Source organism: Benincasa hispida, chromosome 9 (genome assembly GCF_027475165.1).
Source record: "Benincasa hispida cultivar pf3 chromosome 9, pf3_genome.v1.1, whole genome shotgun sequence".
In the NCBI taxonomy this organism is placed as follows: Eukaryota; Viridiplantae; Streptophyta; class Magnoliopsida; order Cucurbitales; family Cucurbitaceae; genus Benincasa; species Benincasa hispida.
This window is the reverse complement of record NC_143486.1, coordinates 25,237,184-25,242,739: the sequence shown is the minus strand read 5'-3', so window position 1 is coordinate 25,242,739 and position 5,556 is coordinate 25,237,184.

Genomic DNA, 5,556 nt, shown 5'->3' with positions numbered 1-5,556 from the left:
AATTGGCTCCGAGGGACGAGCAAGAAGTGTTTAGAGCTATCTTGGCAAGTCTGAATCAAGGCCAAGAAGAACAAGTGATGCGTTCTGACCCACCCAACGCATAACTTGAAATGGATGAAGTGGAGCGCTATGCAATAATGCTCGAAGTAGAGTTAGAAGAAGAAGATGAAGAAGATGAAGAAAGGGAAGTTGGCCCAGACGCGTCACAATCTCGCCAAACCAACGCGAATGAAGGGCCCTCAAAAACAAAGAGAGTGACGAGAAAGAGAAAATTAATTTTGGAGGAGGAAGAAGAGCAGTCAGCATCCAGTCCTGAAGAGGCAACGCATGGAAGCTGCTCAAGGCACAACGCATTAGAGAAGGAATTGGAACATTATCAGCTCGCAAGGCAGGGGCGAAAGAAGTCAGCTCTCCAAAGGGAATTGGAAAATGAATTAAGAGAGCTGGTGCGGGAAGCCAAGGCATATGAAGCGGGCAAGCACAAGGTAACCGACACGTTACCTAAAAAGACTACAGGAAGGAAGCGCCAATTCAGTGATATTCTTGCAGAGAAAGGCTTCTTTCCTGAACGCCACCCATTGTCAGCATACATAACTGAAACCATAGAAGCAATGGGTTAGGGTCAACTATGCGTTGGGCATACAAGAATTTGGCCCAACCTTGTCCGCCAGTTTTACAGCAGTGAGTTCGACATGGAGAAAAGTACAACATTTTTTGATGGGGTATTGATGCGCTTCTCAGCTGATAAGATCAATGAAGTGTTCAACATCAGGAATAATCCGGACACAGAAGGAAACCACATCTTGGAACAACCAACTCCAAGCCAAGTTGAAGATGCGATAAGAGTGGTAGCCAAGCCTGGAAGCAAATGGCAAACATCAAGAAACGGAGCAAAGATGTTAGCTTCCAGGAACCTGACGCCAGACGCTAATTTATGGTATTATCTGATTAAGAAAAGCATCATGCCTACAACGCATGATGAGACATTGTCAAAAGAACACGTCTTGGCTACCTACTGTATCATGCAGTGCATCCCTCTAGATGTAAGGAGAATAATAAGTGATCAGATCAAGGCCATCAAACCCAAACCACGAGGACAACTTTATTTTCCATGGTTGATCTGCGCACTGTGTGAACACGGGGGCATCTCTCTGGGGGATGATTATGAGGAGATCGACAGTCTGATGGACATCAAGTAATCAGGCGTTTGCTTCACGGTTCGCCGCATCAGCCTGCCTTACCTTGTAAAGAAGTGGCAACCAGACCTCGATCATCCAAACGCGCTCCCAAAAGAAAACGCGTCCGGATAATTGAACATAGCGATGAAGCTTTAGAAAATGAAGATTATGAAGCAAAGCTTGCACTTACGGATGAAGAAGCAAGGCTAAACCTAAACCTCACTCTCCAAAACTCACCAGTGGTCCCCGAGAAGGGAGTCTTGATCCAACGCACCAAGAGCCTACTGATGTAGATCAAGACATCCTTTGTCCCCTTCCTTCGCCCTCACCAATTCCAATTTCTAATTTTGTGCCTCCTCCAACCATTTTTGAACCAACTGGGTTAGGGTCGAGTAACGCAGAAAATTTTGAAGATCCAGTTGAAAGAAGTGAAGAGCCAGCACCACCTCAACACAGCACTGTCATTGAAAAGTTGAAAACTTTCATCAGTGATCAACTTAGACCATTGGCCACGTCCATTGAAGGTCTTCAACAACAAAACAGGGTTCTAAGAGATTACTTAAGGCAAAAAACAAGAAGGATGCAAGACCAATTTGTTTATACAATGCAGTACATTAATCAGGTCTTGGTCGAAATGTTTGCTCTGCCTCCACTACTTGCTCATCTTAGGAACCTTTTGCGCTTTATGAATGAAGACCTTGCAGAAGAACGCAGGGATGACGTGCCAGCACAATAAAGTTTTGGGGTGTTGGTTATTTTTTATTTTGATTTATTTGATAATCTTTTGTATTTTTTTTGCCTTGTTTGTTTATTTCATGTTATCCTATGAAAATGAATGAAAAATTTCTATCATTTTTTTCCTTACGTTTGACCTTAGCATACTTTTTTTATTCTTTACCTATTTTCTAGTCTTGTGCTTTGCCTTACCTCAATGATATCAACAATATAAAATCTATAAGTATAGAGTAGGCGTTAGGAAAATCAACAAAGCCTGAACTTTTCTAAAAAGACTACATGTTTTCTTTCTAATGCATGCAAGCTCTAAGTCAAAACTCCTTTCGGAACTCTCAAAGCCTTTTCGAAATTTTGTTTCTCTTTTAGCAATGAGGATTTAGCTCATCTCCAAATTTGAAGATGAGGGAAATCCAAGTTAAGACGCATTAACCGAATACATCAAAAAGAAAGGGAACAAAATAGAAAAATGTTAAACGCAACTCCTCTGTCATTACTCTAAAAGAAAAAAAACCTCAAAGTGGCATGAGTTAAAGTTAGAATAGGCATTTAGCTGTAGTTGGATGCTCGCATGACACCCGTGGAGGCAAGCCAAAATGAAGTTAAGTCTTCTAGACCAATGCATCCCATAAAACTCCTCTATCTAGTTTAAGAAAGTTGTATCTTGAAATGCATGAATGTTAGATATGCGTTTAGTTGTGAAGGGTTCTCACTCGTAGTTGGATGTTTGTATGACACCCGTGGGGGCAAGCCAAAACGAAAGTGGGATACTTGGAACAACACATAGGTAATTGAAAATTCATATTTTTTTTCTTTTTATCTGGCATCTTTTTTTTTTTTTAAAAAAAAAGGGCATCTAACACATTGCTGGTTTAGAAAAAAATAGGAATGTTTTGAGAAACGAAAGGAGTTGTTGATAAAAGGTTTGCTGCACCTGAAACTAAACATTATTCCTTTTAGAAAAAAAGTCAATTTGCGTTACATTTTCCAAACTCTTGTCTCAAACTTATAATTGAATATGATGAGAGGCGAACTCTGCACACTAAAGATAAGGGAGATAACGAAGAATTATTTATGGAATGCTTGAGGACAAACATTGTTCAAATTTAGGGGTGGTGATAACTTGTAGAAATACAAGTTATTTTGGCTCTTAAGTTGGAACAACCAAGGTTTTTAATGATAAATTCTCCTCATTTTTAGAAGAAACGCATGGAATTACTCAAACATTAGCAAACTCATGCAAAAGAATGTTTATTACTAAAATACTGCGGCGTTAATGCATTATATTGCAGGATTTCAACAAGAGGCTAACGCATGATTAAGAAGTGTCGTAGGCAAAGTTCTAATGCATGAGCCATGCGTCGGAGGGATTCAACGCAAGGAAGATTCATCGATTCAGGCTGTTTGTGTCAAATCATCACTTGCAAGCATGGTCACTTGCAGCAGGCGGCGTTTGAAAAGCTTCTGAGTGTCAGGTGGCTAACCAGGTCATGGACTTTAATGCTGCTCATCACCAAGCTGGAGATGACCAATGCCTATAAATAGATGAAATCCCTCCAGAGTTCGGAGTTCAGAAAAATTTCAAGTTCTCACTCTCAGTATAAGCTTAGTCATAGTTTTAGATCTTTAGAGCTGTGTTGTGGTGCCAAGAAGAGCAGAAGGAAAGAGAAGCACCATCACTGCCGATCAAGGAGCGGAGGAAGTCGAGCTTGAGAGAGACACTTCGTCCAATTCTTATACAAGTGATTGTACACAACTAGAATTGAGCCAAAGAGATACAAGATATTATACTCTGCGGCGTGACTCAGTTCTTTTCATCTCATTTATCGCTTCCATCCATCTGATTAAGTATTGCTTTTGTAAAGACAATCTGCTTCTTTATAAATTCATATATTTGATCCATCACACTTTGTTATTGTTTATTTCTTGTTTATGTTGGATGCATCTATACTTCATGCAAAATTCCATCTTAAACGCTTAAGCTAACTTGATCAATTGGTAAAAGCATCTTTAGCTTAGACTATTCGAGAGAATAAATAAGCCAGCATCAAGTTAGAACGCATAGTACATCTAGAGATAGGTTTTGTATGTTATTCGCATTGAGAAGTGTCGAATAAGAGTCTAACGCATAAACAAAGATAAGCAAGCCATCTCATTCACATCACATTCTAGTTCGTGTACATTCATCTTAGATCAATGTATACCACTTGCATTAAAAATCCATTTTCACACGACCCATCATTCTCTGCTCAACTCTTTTGTATCTTCTTCCACACATATAGCACATTAGTGTAAATAACACATTTCTTCATACATTTTAGGAAATCCCTGCAATAGCTACAATGTAATGTCTGCGTTAGCTTAATCTGAATCCCTGAGTTCGACCCTGGACTTACCAGGAACATAAATTGGATTTATACTTGGGTCTGATTTAGGAAAACTTGAACGTCAATAGAGGAGTGTCGTGCGTTCTGTTGAACATCTCTAACACATCAACACGTTACGAATACATAAACGCATTAAAGCATCAACGCATCATTCATACTTAGAACTTATTTTTCCAAATCATTTTATACGATACACTCCGAGCTCGAATCACGATAGCAACGAATAGAGGAAGACCGCATAAAGAATCATCAACCTCATAGTAAGATAGTAATAGATGAAATGTCCAGAGAAATGAAAAATATATCAACAAGAGTTGTTGACAGAGCAGGTCCATCAACAAGAGTTATTGATGAAACTGGTATTTCACATCATTCTCAAGAGTTGAGAATGCCTCGTCGTAGTGTGAGGGTTGTCCAACAGCTTGACTGGTACATGGGTTTAACTGAAATTCAAGTCATCATACAGATGATGGCTTAGAGGATCCATTGACTTTCAAACAAGCAATTAATGATGTGGATAAAAACCAATGGATTAAAGCCATGGACCTTGAAATAGAATCTATGTATTTCAATTATGTCTAGGAACTTATAGATCAACTTGAAGGGGTAAAATCCATCGGTTGCAAATGGATCTATAAGAGAAAACGAGATCAAGCTGGTAAGGTACAGACCTACAAAGTAAAACTTGGGCAAAGGGTTTACCCAAAGAGAGTAGGTAGATTATGAAGAAACCTTCTCTCTGGTTGCCATGATAAAGTCAATTAGAATACTCTTGTCCATAGCTACATTTTATGATTATGAAATATGGCAAATGGATGTCAAGACAACCTTTCTGAATGGTTACCTTGAAGAGAGTATTTATATGTCTCAACCAGAAGGGTTTATTGAACAGAGTCAAGAGCAAAAGGTTTGCAAGCTTAATCGATCCATTTATGGGTTGAAACAAGCATCTAGATCCTAGAATATGAGATTTGACACTGTGATAAAATCTTTTGGATTTGAACAAAACGTTGACGAACCTTATGTTTACAAGAAAATCGATAACAAAACTGTCGCTTTTCTGGTGTTATATGATGATGATATTCTATTCATTGGGAATGAAGTAGAATTTCTAACTGACATCAAAAGATGGCTGGCTACGTAATTCCAAATGAAAGATTTGGGAGAAGTACAGTATGTTCTTGGGATCCAAATAATTCGGAATCACAAGAACAGAACATTAGCACTATCTTAAGCATCTTATATAGACAAGATGTTAT